Below are 18,517 nucleotides of genomic sequence, written 5' to 3'. Positions count from 1 at the left end.
CCCATATCATCTCGCAGATTTCCCCTCCCTCTTCTGCTCTGGTTCCCTTTTCTTCCTTCATCAAAAGGGGAATTCCAAAATCAGATCAAAGGGGGGGGGGAGAAATTAAATTGCACACGGAATAATTAAACTTCATTAATACTCTTGCACATCCTTGTGTATTTAGAGTAACAGAAATAAAATAGTGAGCCCTGAGATTTGAAGTTTTCTGTGCAATCAGATTGCTATTTTTTTTTTAAAAAAAGAAAGCCATTATTTTTAGGTTTGTCATGTTTGTCGCACCATGATAAAGTGAACCATATAACACAAACTGAGGCCAGAGAACGAGCCCAGTGCAGCTGTCAAAGAAGCTTGGAAAAACAGGGAAAAAATAGTTTTCACGTGCTGTTCCTTCTGTCTGGAATGTTCTTCCCCCACTTGTTAAGATTGCAAGGCAGTTGTCACTTCTTTAGGGAAGCATGCCCAATAGCATGCATCCCTCCCACCTCCAGAGTCACAGGCCCTGTAATCCGTTTTCAGAGAACTGTGTAGCTGTCTTTGATTTCACCTTTCACAGTTGTCCTATCACTCTGGTAAAAGATTTTTCTTTGGATTAATATCCATCTTCCACATTAGACTGCACATTTCATGAAGGCTGGTACTCCCTGCCCTCCAGAATCCCCTGGGCTTTGCAAAATCTCTGGCATACACTAAGTGCTCAGTATAGATTTCCTTAATACATGAATGGCTTATTAAACAAGGTCCATCATATTACAGTTGAATATTTTTGCACAACTTCGTATGTCAAGAGAGGCAGTATAGCACCAGAATGGTGCTCAAAAAAAAAAAAAAGTGATTAGGGTTCAAATATCAGCTTTGCCATTTGCCAGCTATTTAACTTAAATCTCAGTTTCCTCATCTGAAAAAAAAGTGGAAACATAATTGTACTTTTGTTATAGCACTGCAGTGAGTAAAGAATAGTTTAATGCATGCAAAGCATCTTCCCAAGAAAATGTCACACTGCGTTAATGTAAGCTATTATTTTTATTAAAACCCTTAATTCAGACTGCATTGAACAATTGCATGTAGCTGCTCTTTGCAGAAATTCTCCCTTCTGACACCAGTAGCAGAGATACTTGGCTACATTTTTATTTTATATTCCTACTGTCCACTCCTTGGCTCCCACATTCTCTAATTGTTCCATTGTTTTCTTTGCTGTTGCTGAGGCAAAGTATAGTACTTAGCTTTTCACAACTTCTGCCTTGCAAACATCACTGATGTTACAGCAGGAGTAATAAACATGAGAACAAAGCATCAATGCAGAAACTGCCTGGGATGTCTAGGTTGAGTTGCAAAATGGTAAAATGAAATAAGCGTTTTGTGTATTTCACTTGGAAATGACATGAAAATAAGCAGTCCATTCATCAATGGTTACTTAGCCTATCTCCAGTGAGGAGATCTGACTTGTGCACGATTGCCTCAGAAGCAGTGAGAGGCATGTTTCAGTATATAGGCCCTTGCATTAGTCAACAAAGAGGAATTAAGTGTAGCAAGGGATTCTCATTGATTTGGCAAAGACATCCTGCATGAGGTTGTGAGGAATTGAAAGAAATAATCAGTGATTGGGAGAACGTTGTACACTCTCAGCTGGCTACCTGTGGATAATCATGTTGGTATTCCATCCACAAACCCTGAGAAGTCTCGCTTGTTTGACCCTTTATCCATTGTTGATGAAAAGGCCTTGTTTTGTTGTCTTATGTTCATATTATATGTAGAGTTGTATGACGAGGTTTTGATTTTCTGCAATGACTCTAAAATCAGCTTTTTAATGACTCTGGCTGCACAAGTCAAAAGCCAGAGCATCTTCTAGGTCTCTCATGTGGGTGGAGGGGCCCAGGGACTTGGACCATCTTATGCTGCTCTTTGAGGCATATTATCAGGGAATTGGACTGGAAGTGGAGCAGCTGGGTGTCAAACCAGCACACAGATAAAATGCCAGCACTGTGCCAACCCCTAAGCTCAGGTTCTGAAATAGCACAGCTTGAGTCTGAATTCTAGTGCCATTACTTAAGAGGTCTGTGACATTAGTTAAATCATCTAGCTTCCAATTTTCTCATTGGAAAAATAATTCTGATATTAAAGGTTGTTGTGAAGACTTAACAAATTATCATTTCCAAATCATGAGCACACATGTAGAGTTAAAAAAGAAAAGAACCGTTTTAGTAGCAGTAATACATTTCCTTCTTCTTTATAGATTTTTTTTAGATACTCCATTACTTAGGTGGCCAACTCTGTGCTAAAACCTTTATATACGTTATCTTGTTTAATCTGCTCCATTTGGCACGTGAGGCATATGTTTTTCTTATCTCTGTTGCAGTGAGAAAACCAAGATTGTGAAAGACTAAGCCACTTGCCCAGAATCACAAAATCAGTGAGATGTAGAACCTCTGCTCTCCCCTGCTGCCTGGAGAGGGAATGAAACTGGAGAAAAGAAGGGCTATCATGGCACCAAGCTAGATGTCTGTCCTCAGGGCATATTGAAGAGGCATGTCCAAGCTCTCTGGCCAATCAGCCACTCCCAGCTGGGCAGCAGTTATGCCACTCAACTTCTCTAATGCATAAAGTTCAGACAGCTCACTGTGACCGTTGGTTAGAGTGATATTTAGTTACTGGTTTCCTTGCACACTCTACAGTGAAGGAAATAATTCTCTTTTAGGGAGATGGTATTGCCTAGAAAAGAAGAGTAGGGCTTTGGATTCAGATGACAGTGGTTTTAATCTCACCATTTCTGGAGTGATCAGGAATATTCAACTTTGGAAGCCAAAGCATGGCCTATGGAAACAAAGAGGTATATGTAGTACAAATTTTGTCATATTAGTAAGGTGCCATTTGCCTGCTTCATTTCCATTCTCTGACAAATGTTCAAGGAATCTTCACAATCTATGTCCCACATCAAATGAAATGTTTCTTGTGGGTTCGCCGTGATTTTTTTTTAATGCATTTGCATTAGTCTTGAAATACAAAGTTTGAGGACCTTTGCTATAAATTTTAGCTTTTCTGTGTATTAGAAATGATAAAAATTGGCTGATCCTCTGCCTCCAAGTATCAGTATCCCATGTGGTGGTTCATTTCCCAGCTGCTCCACTTCCCATCCAGTTTCCTGTTGGTGGCCTGGGAAAGCAACAGAGGATGGCCCAAGTCCTTGGACCCACATGGGAGACTTGGAAGAAACTCCTGTCCTGGCTTTTGCTCAGATCAGCTCGACCCGTTGTGGTTATTAGGGGAATGAACCAGTGCATGGAGGATCTCTCTCCTCTGTCTCTCCTTCTCTCTGTAAATATATCTTTCCAATAAAAATAAATAAATATCTTTTTAAAAGAAACAATAAAAGTATCATCCTCATAAAAGTTAGGAGAATTAAATGAGACAGTGCACATAAAGCTTCTTGCCCAGTGCCTGGCAAATAACAAGTTTTCAATCAACAGTATTAGTTTTCTATGTCCTTTTTAATTTCTTATCTTGGATTTGCTGAGAGTTTGGAGTTTATCTCCTTGTGAAATATAAAGTGGATTGGCACAGATTGACTTACTAGGGAAAATTCATACAATTGTCAATTCTTTGTGTGGCTATCACAGGACTGGCTCATACAGTGCCAAACACATAGGAGCTTTCAACACGAACGGACTAGCTTCATAAGTGAAACAAAATGAAAGAGTTTAAGATAAAGGGTAACTGTTAACTTGAGTATGCATAGAACAACACATATCAAAGCACTTCTGGTTTTAGAAGCTGTGGGAGTTTGGGGAAATGGGAGACAGAAGCTTGAGACTGAAGGATGTGAGACTGACTGATACATGTGCTAGACATGTTCTAGCAATATCTAGGAAGACTGCGTGCTTTCTTAGGTGGCATACAGGGCAAGGGCCAGGCCTTGATTATCTCTACTAGAAATGGGTTGCTCCTTAATATTGAGGAATGCTCTTGTGCACTGGAACAGCATGAAAACCAAACTTTCTGCTCATAAAGCCTGTTATCAGAGAATGCGTGCATTTGGAGTCAGACGATCTACTTTCAAATGCCAATTTTGTTACTTTTGGTAGCTGTGGGGGCAGGAGCACATCCTGACATTGTGTGGAGTCTCCAGGTCCTGATGCAGAAAATGGAGAGGGTACAAATGCTAGCCCTGCCTGGACTCAGTACCTTCAATGTAAGGGGAGCAATTGAGGTTATGACTGTGATGGCACTGTGAGCACTCTAAGGCACTAAATGAATGCGCAATGACTGTTACCACATGGTCTGTTGCCTCTTTTGCCTATTACATACTTCAGTACCTCCATGATGTTCTGAGACTGGTGGCATCTGCTCCAGAGAGGAAGCAGGCCTGGAATAGCCTGGGTATTTACGGAGGAGATTGGCAGAGGATGAGCTGTGAAACTCAGTGGTCTGCTCCAGATCATCTTGTTGAGTTCCTCACTCTCATGAGCACTAAATTTACTCTCCCTATTTCTTAAAAATAACTTTGTAATTTGGTTCTATTATGTTTCTCTTCACTTTATGATGGTTGAATTTCAGATTAACTCCCATGCAAGGGCTGTTCCTTATCTCTGAAAAAAAAAATTCCGTCAAGTTTATAGCTCACCTCTTAACTTGTCAGGCACAGGACAGGCAAATAGCTTGCTGGCAAAGAATGGTCTTTTATAAACCCATTGAGGAAACTTTAAAGTATAGCGCTGCTATTCCTAAGCATGGGGAATATTATTCCAAATGCACTGGAGGCGTCCAGTAAGCTCCAGCCCTGTCCTCCCACAGCTCAAAGGGGACCTTCAATCAACTAAGTGGAAATTCCAGACGTACTTTCCTTTGGGATTAAACCTGTACACTTGTGCGAAAGGAATCCTGAGTACTAACCTCCGATGGCTGAAGTGAGAGCTGAAGAGGGAAGTAAAGCAGCCTGCAAAACAAAAACAAACAAACAAGCAAAAAGCTTCAAAATCAAACAATGGGGAAGAGGGAGAGGCCCCCAAGCAAGAGGAGGTGTCATGTCTCAGGCATCCAGTGACTGGCAGAAGCAGAGATGCAATCCTGCCCTCCACTGCATGCCTGGCACACAGTGTGCACTCAGCGAAGGTTAAGCTGCCATTGACATAAAGATGCCAAGAACTGGTCACAGTGTAAAGAAAACCATTCCCATGACCTCTGAGGGCAGTCATGCCAAAGGAGACAAAGTACAGAGACACAACCCTAAGGGCCCCAAACAGGAGGTAGCACTCACTCAACTGGTTGATTCACTTCTGGTGGCTTCGCTGAATTCTCTTTCTTTGCTACGTCCTTTGACCCAGATTGTTGACCTCACCACAGAGCAAGGAAATCTCATAACTGCTTAGAAACAATTTTTTTTTTCCTTTTTCTTTCTCCCTAAGTAGGATGAGGAAGAAGGAAAAGGGAGAGGGAATAAACACCAGCTGGGGTGAGACTACGAAGAAAAGACAGGTTTCTTCCTCCCTCACCTTTAAAAAAAATAGTGTAGAGAGGACAGGGAGAAAAATGTGTTCTTAATGCAGAGGTGCTGTCAGGAAGAGCTGTGCGGGAGGCTTTTTACCCAGGTGCTGCTACTTCTAATCACCTCCTCACAGGTAATGCTCTAGCTCCAGCCCTAGACAATCACTTATTTGCATAAAACGGTGCCAACACCAGAGGCAGGTGTCAAAACAATTAATAACACTTCCAGAAACCAATAAGCTCTTCCTCATCTGCCAGTCTCTGGAGAGGCTTCTCAGGCGTGCAGTGGAGTGGGTCTGCTCTAATCACATTTCCTACTGTTCTGAAGCCCCACTCCCAGGTGTGGAACGTGTGTGTGTGTGTGTGTGTGTGTGTGTGTGTGTGTGTGTGTGTGTGTGTGTGTGTGCCTTCAGTCTTTCTTGAAGTACCTGGCACCTCAACAAAACTAAATGCTGCCTTCTAAATCTTTGCCCTTTGCTATTCACAGAAATGCAGATACATGTTGGGGGAATTCAAAGTGGTGGGAACTTCTGTTCTCCGAAAGTAAGTTAAGATAAAGATGAATCCTACAGTTGAAGACAGGAATCACCTAAAAGTTAAATTGAATTACATTTTAAAAATTTATTCAATTATCCTTCATGACAACAATAAAACATTTTGTACTATTATCAGCCCACGTTTAAAGAAATTGAGGTGGGGTGATACTTTTGCATAGTAGGCTAGACCTCCACCGGTAGCTCAGGGATCCTATATGGGTGCCAATTCAAGTCCTGACTGCCGCACTTCCAATCCAACTCCTGGTGATGTGCCTGGAAGAGGAGAAGATGGCTACTACACCCATGTGAGAGATCCATCAGAAGCTCCAGGTTCCTGGTTTTGGTCCGGCATAGCTGTGGTTGTTGCAGTCATTTGGGGGAGTAAGTCAGCAGATTGAGGATCACTCTGTCTTGCCTTTTCTCTCTGTAAGGCTTCCTTTCCAATAAAAATAAATAAACTCTTTCTTTCTTTCTTTCTTTCTTTCTTTCTTTCTTTCTTTCTTTCTTTCTTTCTTTCTTTCTTTCTTTCTTTCTTTCTTTCTTTCTTTCTTTCTTTCTTTCTTTCTTTTTTTTTTTCATTTGAAGGGCAGACTTTTATAGCAAGTGAAGGAGAAACAGAGAGAGAATCTTCCATCTACTGGTTCACTTAGGCAGCAATGGCCAAAGCTGAGCTGATTCAAAGCTGAGAGTCAGGACCTTCTTCCTGGCCTCCCATGTGAGGGCAGGAGGCCGCAGCCTCGGGCTTTTCTCTGCTGCTTTCTCTTTGTGCACATACTCCTAACATCGCACATGCTGTTTAGTTCACAGAAAGATTTCCTTCTCCTGATCCCACAGCCAAAGGTTATCGCAGCATCTAGACAACTTTGTTTTTTTTTTCCTTTAAATTTATGTATTTATTTTATTATCCCAGTATACAGTTCCATAGGCTTTGAGACTTCCCTTTCTCCTCCCCAAACCTCTACCCCTCACTGATTTCATTATAATAATAGAGTGCTGCATAATCAGCCATAAGTCCATCATTCTGCTTTTTAAGTGCATCCTGACCATTGTAAGCACGGACATTGGCAAAAGGTTGAGCACCCTATTGTCAAGATATATTTAACAGTGTCATTGGGAGTCCATCTTTGATTTGGAAGTAGAGATGCACACTGCATTGTATCTTCACATCTGTATGGAATAGTCTCTACTACATGTATTATATATCCCCTTAAGTGAAAAGCCATAAAGCAAAATCAACAAAACAGAGAAAAATTGAAAATTTATGACATGAAGTTAAATAACATGCTACTGAATGACCGATGTGTCCCTGAAGAAGTGAAAAAAGAAAATCAAAGATTTTTCAGAAGCAAACAATGCTATTGTATGACCTATGAATCAGTGAGGAAATTAATAAGAAAAATAAGAATTTTGGGGCCAGGCACTATGGCCTAGCAGCTAAAGTCCTCGCCTTGAATTCACCAGGATCCCATATGGACACCGCTTCTAATCCCGGCAGCTCCACTTCCCCTCCAGCTCCCTGCTTGTGGCCTGGGAAAGCAGTCGAGGACGGCCCAAAGCCTTGGGACTCTGCACCCACGTGGGAGACCCAGAAGAGCTCCTGGTTCTTGGCTTCGGATCAGCGCAGCACCTGCCATTGCGGTCACTTGGGGAGTGAATTATCGGACGGAAGATCTTCCTCTCTGTCTCTTCTCCTCTCTATATCTGACTTTGTCATAAAAATAAAATAATCTTTCAAAAAAAAAGAAAAAGAAAAATAAGAATTTTTTTGAATGAATGAAAATAAAAACAAAAATATCAACGCCCCTGAGATATAGCAAAAAGTATTGATCTTGTATTTTGCTAAAGGTTGCCTTATATCAGAGAAAACATATAACATTTGTTCTTTTGGGACTGACTTGTTTCACTGAGCATAATGATCTCTAGTTGGGACGATTTGGTTGCAAATGGAATAATTTAATTGTTTTTAATGCTGAGTAGCATTCCATGTAGTACCTGTACCACAGTTTATCTACTCCTTTTTTGGACAGACTTCTGGGTTCTTTCCGTGTCTTTGCTGCTGTAGATTGTGCTGCTATAAATATAGAATTACAGGTCCCTTTGTTATATGCAGATTTAATTTCCTTTATATATATTCCCAGAAGTGGGATAACTGTGTCACATGGCAGGTCAATCTTCAGTTTTCTTAGCATGCCCAATATTGACTTCCATAGAGGTTGTACTAGCCTGCATTCCCACCAAGAATGAAGGAGGTTACCCTTCTCCCCACATCCATGCCAGCAGATGTTAGTAAAGTTCTGAATGTAGGCCAATCTCACTGGAGTTAGATGGAGCCTAAATGTGGTTTTCATTTGTATTTCTCTGACAGCTATGGAGCCTGAACCCTTTTTCATGTCTATTACCCTATTGTATCCTACTAACCTGCCAAAATCTTCAATGAGTTCCAATAGTCTTTTGATTGGATCTTTTGGTTGTCCTATGTAGAAAATCATGTCATCTGCAAACCAGGATAAATTTAATTCCTCTGTTCCAATTTGAATTCCTTTAATTTGTTTTTCTTGCCTGATAGTTCTAGCAACGACTTCCAATACTATATCGAATAGCAGTGATAAAATGGACATCCTTATCTAGTTCTAGATCTTAGTGGGAAAGCTTCCAGTCTTTCCCCATTTAGTATAATTTTGGCATTTTTTTTTATACATTGCTTTGATTGTGTTGTAGAACGTTTCTTTTTTGCCTATGTTGCTTAATGCTTTTAGCGTGAAGTGGTGTTGGATTTTGTCAAATGCCTTCTCTGTATCTACTGAGATGATCAAATGCTTTTTATTTTCAATTTTTTAAAAAATTTATTTTATTTTTATTGGAAAGTAAGATACACAGAGAGAAGGAGAGACAGAAAGATCTTCCGTCCGATAATTCACTCCCCAAGTGAGCGCAATAGCAGGTACTGTGCTGATCCGAAGCCAGGATCCAGGAACTTCTTTCCAGGTCTCCCACACGAGTGAAGAGTCCCAAGGCTTTGGGTCATCCTCGACTGCTTTCCCAGGCCATAAGCAGGGAGCTGGAGGGGAAGTGGAGCTGCCGGGATTAGAAGCAGTGTCCATATGGGATCCTGGCGAATTCAAGGCGAGGACTTTAGCTGCTAGGCCACGCCGCTGGGCCCATATTTTCAGTTTATTGATGTGGTGAATCATATTTGTTGATTTAAAAATGTTAAACTATCCCTGAATGCCAGGGATAAATCCCACCTGGTCGGGGTGAATGATCTGCTTGATTTGTTGTTGGATCCTGTTGACTAGTATTTTGTTGAGGGTCGTTGCATCTATGTTCATTAGGGATATTGGTCTGTAGTTCTTTTTTTTTTGTTGTTTGTTTTTCTGTTGCATCTCTATCTGGCTTGGTATTAAGGAGATATTGGCTTTGTAGAATTTGGCAGGATTGCCTCCCTTTCTATTGTTTGAAATAGCTTATGGAAGATTGGAATAAGTTGTTCTGGAAACATTTGGTAGAATTCTGAAGTGAAGCCGTATGGTGCAGGGTTTTTCTTGGTTGGCAGGGATTTAATTACAGACTCGATTTCAGTCCATGTTATTGGTCTATTTAGGTTATTAATTGCCTCATGACTCAGTTTTGATATATTCTATGTGTCCAAAAATCTATCTAGTTCTTTTGGTCTTCTGATTTGTTGGCGTATAGTTGCTTGTATTAGTTCCTAATAATTATAAGTGTGCCCAAGGTGTTTGTTTTTATATTTCTTTTTTTATTTTTGATCCTATTGACTCATATTGAACTTCACCTTTTTAGATTAGTTGGGCTAGTGGGATGTCATTCATTGATCTTATGCATTGTTCTTTTGGGCTCTATTTGGTTTATTTCCTCCCTTATTTTGATTGTTTCTTTTTCCCCTCTGGTCTTGGGCTTACTTTGCTACTATTTTTCTAGCTCCTTCAAATGTATGGTTGACTCATTTACTTGGCACTTTCCTAATTTCTTAACAAAGCGATTGATTGAGATGAACTTTCTTCTTAATGCTGATTTGATCATGTCCCATAAATTTTGATACATTGTCTTGATGCTTGTTTCAAGCTATTTTAAAATGTATGCTTAAACCTCTCTAACCAAATGATCATTTAGTAGCATGTTATTCAGTCTCAAGGTGTTAGTGTGTCTTCTGGAATATTTTGACTTATTCATTTCTAGTTTCATTCCATAATGGTCTGGGAAAATGCATGATACAATTTAGAATTTTTTAAAAAAAAAAAATCACTGAGGTAGGGCCTGGTGCGGTAGCCTAGCAGCTAAAGTCCTTGTCTTACATGCGTCAGGATACCATATAGGTGTTGGTTCTAATCCCATCCAGCTCTCTACTTTTGGCCTGGGAAAGCAGTCAAGGAAGGGCCAAACCCTTGGGACCCTGCACCCATGTGGGTGACCCAGAAGAGTCTCTGGGTTCCTGGCTTTGGATCAGCACAACTCAGGTCGTTGTGGTCACTTGGGGAGTGAATTATCGGACGGAGGACTTTCCTCTGTTTCTTCTCCTCTCTGTACATCTGCCTTGCCAATAAAAATAAACAAATAAATAAAAATCACCGAGGCTTGTTTTGTGATCCATAACATGTGCAATCCCTTAGAAAAACCTATGTATTGATAAAAAAAAAAAGAAGTGTAATTTCTGTCTGTAGGGTGTAAGGTTTGATAGATATCAATTAATTCCATTTGCTCTAGCGTCTGCATGAGCTCTTTTGTTTTCTTACTGAGTTTCTGCCTGCCAATCTGTCCATTGATGTTAGTAGGGTATTGAGGTCCCTCACTGTTATTGTACTGGAGTCTATTTTTCCCATTAAATTCACTAATATTTGTTTCACATAGCTAGCTGCTCTGGCATTTGGTGTGGATACATTTACTATGGTGATCTCTTCTTGCAGGATGGATCTTTTGATCATTATGTGGTCTGCGGCTCTCAATGTTTTTCATGTCAAAATCTATATTATCTGATAGAAGAATGATACAGTGGCTCATTTTTCCTTTCCATTAGCCAGGAATATATTTTTCCATCCTTTCACTTTCAGTTTGCACTTATCTTTCCTGTTGAGATGTGTAGAGGGGTTTTGTTTTGATTCAGTCTACTACTCTGACTTTTGATTGATGAGTTTAAACAATTTATATTCAGGGTTAAGATGAACAGGTGGTAATTTGGTCCTGTCATTTTAGCAACAGGTTATTCATTGTTTGATTAATCCTTCTGTTGTTATTTCACTGGATTCTTCACATTTGCCTTTGGTTTTTTTGGGTGCTATTACATTTCTCTGTCAAGAAGACATTTTTAAGTATCATTTCTAGGGCAGGTCTGGAACAAGCCTATTCTTTGAGCTTTTCTTTATTGTGGAAGAATTTTATTTCATTCTCAAAGACAAAGGAGAGCTTTCCTGGATATGTTATTTTCCCCCATTAAAATTTGGAATATGTCATCCATTTTTTTTTTTTTTTTGGCCTGTAGAGTTTCCTCTTAGAGGTTAGCTGTGAGGCTGCCATTCCTTTGTATGTCAATTGATTTTTTTTTTTCATGAGTACATTTAAGGATCTTTTCTTGATGTTCAACTGAGGAGATCTAGTTCACCATATGTCGTGAAGATCGCTTTTTGTCAATCCTATTGGAAGTTCTGTGTCCCTCATGTATGTTTTTCCCCGATTCTTTTTTCATATTAGAGAAGATTTCATTTGATATTTCATTGAATACATCTTTAAACCTAGCTTCTCTTTCTGTGCCTTGTGGAACTCATAACTCTTACATTGGCTTTTTAACAGTGTTTCTTAATTCTTGAATATTTTTCTTAGTTTGACTCAGTTCCGCTTCCAGCTTTTTGGTTGTGTCACCATTGTGGCAAGAAATATCTTCCAAATTTGAGGTTCTTTCTTCTGCCTCCTTTGTTCTGTTATTGAAGCTTTCCACTGAATTTTTAGTTTTTTCATTCTGTTCTTAATTTCTAACATATCAGCTTTCATTTGCTTCATTGCTGCTGTTTCCTACATAGCATATTACTTAAATTCCTTGAACTCCTGTATGTGCTTCTTATTGTTGATAAGTAGCTTTATAACAAGTTTTTAAAATTCTTTATCTCCCATTTTCTTGATGTCTTCCTCAGTGAACCCTTAGGTCAGCAAAGGCTTTTGCTCTTTTGCAGGGGAGACATCAATAATATTCATTGTGCCTCTGTCACATCTTTTGCTCTTGATCATTGCTATTCTGGTTACAGATTCCTCTTTGTTGCTGTCCAGAAGCGATGGACTTGGCACACAGAGCCGATAATAACACGTGTGGACTCTGACTGATGGTCAAAAGCTAAAGTTTATTAGGGACATTCGACTTTATACACTGAGGGTCATATGGGATAAGGGAGGAGGTATTGATCCTATCAACAAACCCATCAACTATTTCTATACTTTTGTTTGGAACTCCTTTTGTTTTGTATATTCCACCAAATGTTCTCATTCACATCCTATAAGCTCAAGCTCAAACTGTTCTCATACAAATGATATCAATTTAGTTATACTGGTGCACTCAGTTGTTATTATACAAATAAAATCCAATCGGTTATACAAAAGGCATCCATCCAGTTGTTCTCATACAAATGTTATCCAATCAATTGTAATCCTGTGCTCGCTGACCTTCTAGGGTCACAATGTCCTTCTACACTCTCCTTAGGACTGATTTCTAATCTATGTTGTCTACTGATCTACAGGTTGATTTTATTGTTTGTGTTTCGTAACCAGTTTTTCATTCGCAATCTCCTGTGCCACTTCCTCCAGCACGTTTCAGACCCCAGCTCTTGTGCTAGGCTTCTACCACAGTCTTCAGAGCCCCAGCTCCTGGCTCACCACTCTCCACCCCCTGTGATTCCATACTGTTGGCCATACCCTAGCATACACAGCCTTTCTGCTACTCTGGGTTCCAGCAGTGCCCAGGATTAGAGAGATACCAGCTGTCCTAAATCACTGGGTGCTGGTCTTGCCTGAACGTGGCCTTTATATTTGAGGGTTGCCCAGACCTATTTTGGTTGGAACCCACAAGATGCCAGGTTGGTACTAATTTCCCTGTGGGACTGATGTAATGTTATGAACCAGAATTGATTTCACTCCTGGTTTAGCACATGTACAGCTCACTGTTGCCCCTCTGGCCCTGTAGCCTTTGTCACAGTGCACAAAACGACAACTGATGTGGCACTGGTGGGTTCTGTGTCTGCTGGTCGTTAGATCTGAGGGCCACTCGGACCTGTTTTGGTTGAAATCCATAAGATACCAAGTTGGTACTGATTTTCCCATGGGATCAATGCATGTGCTGAGCCACAATTGATTTTTCACCTGGCTTAGCGCATGTGCAGTTCACTGTTACCCCTCCGGTCCTGCAGCTTTTACCACAGTACACAAAATGGCACCCAAAGTGCACTGGTTGGATTTGGGCCATGAAATCCACCCTGTTCCAGCACCACTGCATGGGGTCTTCCTTTCTGTTTCTGTTCATAGTCAGATCAAACAAATCAGCAGGATGGGCAGTTCTTCACCAGGGTTCACTTTCTGATCTCCTGGTAAACTCCCCTTCCTAACAGCTGACCATCACTGGGGTATCTGGTCACTGCAACATTGCTTCATTGTCTCTGTTGCTTTCCCATGTCCATGGGTCTCCAGGTGCCCTTTTGCCATCAGCATGTCCTCTCCTATTTCCTGGAATCTGTTCTCTCTGCTTCAACCTGGCTAATTATTCTCTGTCAGTTTAAATCTGTTCTCATCTTATACCACCAGCGTGCTCCTCCTAGACACTCCTACAACTGAGAGTATGTTGCTGTTAACTATTCATGTAGCTTAAGCATTTGATGCTTTGACCATTTTCCTATTTGTCTTATGTACCAAATGCAATTCTCAGGTAATTCTTTACCAGTTTAGTCTTGAGCAAGTGAATAGATATTACCAGTCCTAGAAATTCTGCACCTGACCTCTCCAGACCATACAAAGAAGCAAAAGATGCTACATAAGGACCCGAATCATGAAATGTTCAACCTCCTAAAAAAAAAATTTTTTTTCCTCATCTCGTGTAATCCTTTTCAAAACAATGGGCTTCAAGGAGTAGGAACTTGAGCTAGTTATGAGGTTGGCATTCAAAGCCAGCTGCATCTATAATCTGCTACAGAAGACTTTCTTCGAACCTTAAGAGCAAAAGTGATTATGGCTCACTTTTCAGGGCCAAATCCAATCACTTCATAGGAGTTAGAGAGATCAGAGTTTGCTAGAGAAAGCTACACTTGCAGTCTTTGGAAAGTCCCTATGATCTGCACAATGGAAGAATCATGATCCCCTGGGAAGGCATTAGGTGCATGCTACATGCTTTTGGCTTTCATTATGGATGAAAGCAGTATCACAACCTCGGACCAACTGAGCATTTAATTGAACTTCACCTGATGAGGTGACACTTTCGTTTCTCAGGCAAACTGCTTGTTATTAACAGGCAAGTTGTTACCATGTTTAAATATACTTTCATCCCAACAGAGTACTAAGGGAGCTTTTTAATATTTATGTGACAATAATTGATCTCTTACCACTGTCAAGTACTGCTAAAGACTTATCAGTTTGCTGTTTCAGCACCATATGTTACAGCCAAGATGCGCTCCATGTGTCCTTCCTGTGCCTTGGGGAGAGAACATTTGCAGTGGTTCAGAATAGAAAATGGCATGGGCTTCAGAAATCTCCTTGCTTGTACATTTCCCAATGATCAGATCTGCAAGTTCTGACTATAAAATAGTGAGATGGCCTTCCAAAACCATAATGAAATTCAGTTTCTTTCCTTAATTATGCCCTTCCCCAGCTATGCACCCAAACTGCATGACTCAATTAAAAGAAGTTCCTCATAAATTCACCTTGTATTGCCTATTTTAAATGGGCTGTTCTGTGGAATCTGAGAACCTGCCCACAATTAAAATGCGAACATCTATACCATTTGGTTTTTCTTAATGAGCCATGTGCTGATTTTGCTTGTCTTACTTCAGCAATAACAAAGTTTAGCACACACATACCACATATCTCTCAGGAACGTAAAGGAGTGGGTTTTCGTTGGAGCCAGATTTTCATTTGGACTTTATTTATGGAATGGAGTGTGCTACTTGAGGAAAGATAGTTTAAATGTTTGAAACTGTGAGTGTCCCCTTATGCAAACTGCATTTGGGAATCATGGGTCAAGGAGATGGAAATATTAATGTAAACACCCAGTTTTATATGCTCAAGAAGCCTGGCTTAGTAGCATTTCCCTTCTGTGCAGCTGGGATCATATTTCCAGAGGACAGGGTTGGACAAGCGAGTGTGTTACACACCCATTGTAAAAGTTACACTTCACAAGTCTTTCCCTAGACACTTGTTGTCTGTGAAAGCAATTGAGTAATGAGCTATTAATATTTTAAAGACACAAAATAATAATATTTTAAATAGGCATTAAAAATAAGTTTCATAGGCAAACTGCGTTATAATGGTTTCCCATGGACATCAGTGTGCTGTATTTTCTGGGATGCGGAATATTCTTTTCTGTTTATTATGTTTTTGGAGGATTGGAGGAAGAGTATTTTCTAAGCTTTGTGAGCTTTGAAGACCATGGGCACTTAATCCTTGTCCAAGGCTACTGTTGAAAGCCTATGAGAAACTTCTTATTAAAACCTGGAAATTGGAGAAACAAGTTATATTTCATTATCAAAGGGCCTGAGCCAACATCTGATTGTATCTTTTTTAGATTATTTTCCACATATTTGGAAAATGTAATCCATAGTCCCAAGTGAATTCTTTCCTGAAGCTTCTCCGGATGTTTTTGGTTTTCTTTCACCTGTTTTTCATGATCTCATAAGCTTCTGTTTCTAATGAAAAGAAATTGACTGCAATTATGTTTTATTCTTTTTTCTTAGCAGTCTAGCTGTACTCTGACCTGATTTGTATATTTCTGGAATTGGAAGAGATCCAAATGCCTTGCCTAGGTGAAGAAAAGTGGTGTCTATGCTGATGTGTTGGCTTTGTGATGCTTCCATGGACAGTGAGGAGGCAACAATAACCTGTAGTCGATGTCACTTTACTTGCCCATCCCAGTTGCTGAATATTTTTTGACCCAACCTTTACTACGTTTTCTTCACTTTCTGAGTTAGATTTACTAATTATCTAGGAAAATTGTTGCAATGCTCATTCCAACTGTGGACATTTTCTTCAGAACAACACAAACTACCTGGTGTTATGTTTGCTCCTGGAAGATTAAAGGTGATCAGTTTCTGCCACAGTAGCATGAAAGCAGCCATAGAGGCTATAAAACCTTATGTATGGGCATAAATTTGGATGTAATGTACTTATGTATTATGAATTCTCTTTTGATTTTTTTATTCATCTAAAATGTAAAAACAAAAACTTTTTTTTTATGTTGAGGATAGGACAAAACCAAGTGGCTAAGCTGAATTTGACCAGAGGACTTTAGTCTGGTGACACCACATGTCAGTAGTTCTCAGCTCTGTACTGCAGGCTCACTCAGGGAGCCTTTAAGAAATGCTGTTGGTAGCCTCTGTCTCCTGTGACTCTGACTGTGTTGATCTGTAACAGCATGTAACGCAGTGCAGGTGACTAAGTGTACAATAACCCGTACTGATCACAAACTTTAGGAAAGTGGACCTCATTATGGTTAATGAAAAAAATACTATCTCATATCACAATATTTTGCTTCTTTCAAATTTCAGCCAAATAATCTTTTGCAACACTGACTCTTGCAGAACATTTCTTTTAAGTTTCAGCTATGTTAATATCAAGCCATAAATTCTAATTCTCAACAGTTGTGATTTATACAATAACATTCATGTTATTGGAGCCACAATCAGTTTTGGTATTTGACTGTTCTACTTATGAGCTCCTATCTCTAATTTTTAATGGATCATGTTCTCAAACACAGTTTCCATCTCTGTACTCCTTAAAATCCCTGAGCTGTCTTCATCCAGGAGAAATGTAGTTCTTGAGATGTCTTTCTGCTACCTCCTCATTCTAGTGACAGAATAAATGTTCTCTTTCTTTTGTGAAACCTTATCCTTACTTACTTACTTTTAATGCAATTTTATTTTTGAGATAAAATTAATTTACATTATGGACAAAAACTTTATGGTTTGCTAAATAAAGAATTCAACAAACAAAAGCTAAAAAAGGACCATGGTTATGTTGTCTTCATTATTCTGATTTGGTACCATTAATAAAGACCAGACTTTTAGTAATAGGCATGGTGTCATGCTTGAGCATCAGTAATTTTTAAAATCACCTCAGATGACTCTTAATATGTAGTAATGGTTAAGAGGAATGACTGATCTAAAGCAATGCTTTCTAGGATCAGGTTCAGCCCAGATCTTTTGTAAATAATTATGCTCCAGACTCTTAAGAGTTTTGACATACACCAGGGGGAAAAGCTGACATCCAAAATAAGTTTCTGAACCATTGTTAATAGTGCTGAAATTGTTCTTCTTCAAGAGGCAATGCACTGCAGGAGAGAGAAGAGCAGATGGTAACACTGATGTAGAAAATAAATAATAATAATACAAAAAATAGATTCTTAAATCTATGTCTATAAATGTATACAATGAACTCTGAACAGCTTCATATCAAACAAATAACTTGGAAGGGAAGAGACAAGGTTCAGAAGGACTTGTTTCCAACTTGCCTTGGTACAAAGTCTAATGCAGTTGCTTACCAGCTGTGCAATCTTACTTCCCTTTGCCACAATTTCTTCAACAGTAAAAGAGAAAATAGCATTGTATACTTAGTGGGATATATCTAGGAATTTTTTGTGTTAAATCATATAAAATTATAACTATATCTTGCATGTATTTAACGCTTAGTAAATTTCACTCATTTTATTTAAAATCATTTGAAAAGTATATATTGTATTATATTGGCATAGATCAGCCTTTTTTTTTTTCCTGCTCCATACCATGTAAATGGGTAAGTAGACTCAGGAAATTTTGATTATCACTCAGCAGGAGGATTCACTCCTCAGGAAGCATAACAAACTCCCTTGAGGGAATCGTGGCTTGGCCATAACCTTCCAGAGTTTTAGACATGAATTCTGTGTGGGCATGACCCTCAGTCTAGAGGAAGGCAATTGTATTTTTATTCACTGTTTTTTCATGGAGATAATGCAGGTGTGGATTTCCTGGAAACAGGAACAAATTGATATAAGTCTAGGACGTCATAATATAAAAATTCTTACAATAGACATTGTCTTACTTCTATAGTATACCCATACCAATCTGTTATGGAATACTTCCAAAATTATTTGTAGGAATTGCTATAGAACCCCCTAAAACTGCATCTGCTACTCTAATGCACAGCAAGCCAGTTGGAGCGATGTGAAAAGTAGGAGTTTCTTTGCAATATACAAAATGAGGAATCAGGCATCTATCACTGAATTCCAGTACTCCTTAGTGGTGTAAAGACAGTGAATCTGATAGTTCAAAGTT

Source organism: Ochotona curzoniae, unplaced genomic scaffold (genome assembly GCF_017591425.1).
Source record: "Ochotona curzoniae isolate NIBS_2020 unplaced genomic scaffold, NIBS_Ocur_1.0 scaffold_1852, whole genome shotgun sequence".
Lineage (NCBI taxonomy): Eukaryota > Metazoa > Chordata > Mammalia > Lagomorpha > Ochotonidae > Ochotona > Ochotona curzoniae.
This window is presented reverse-complemented; position numbering follows the sequence as displayed.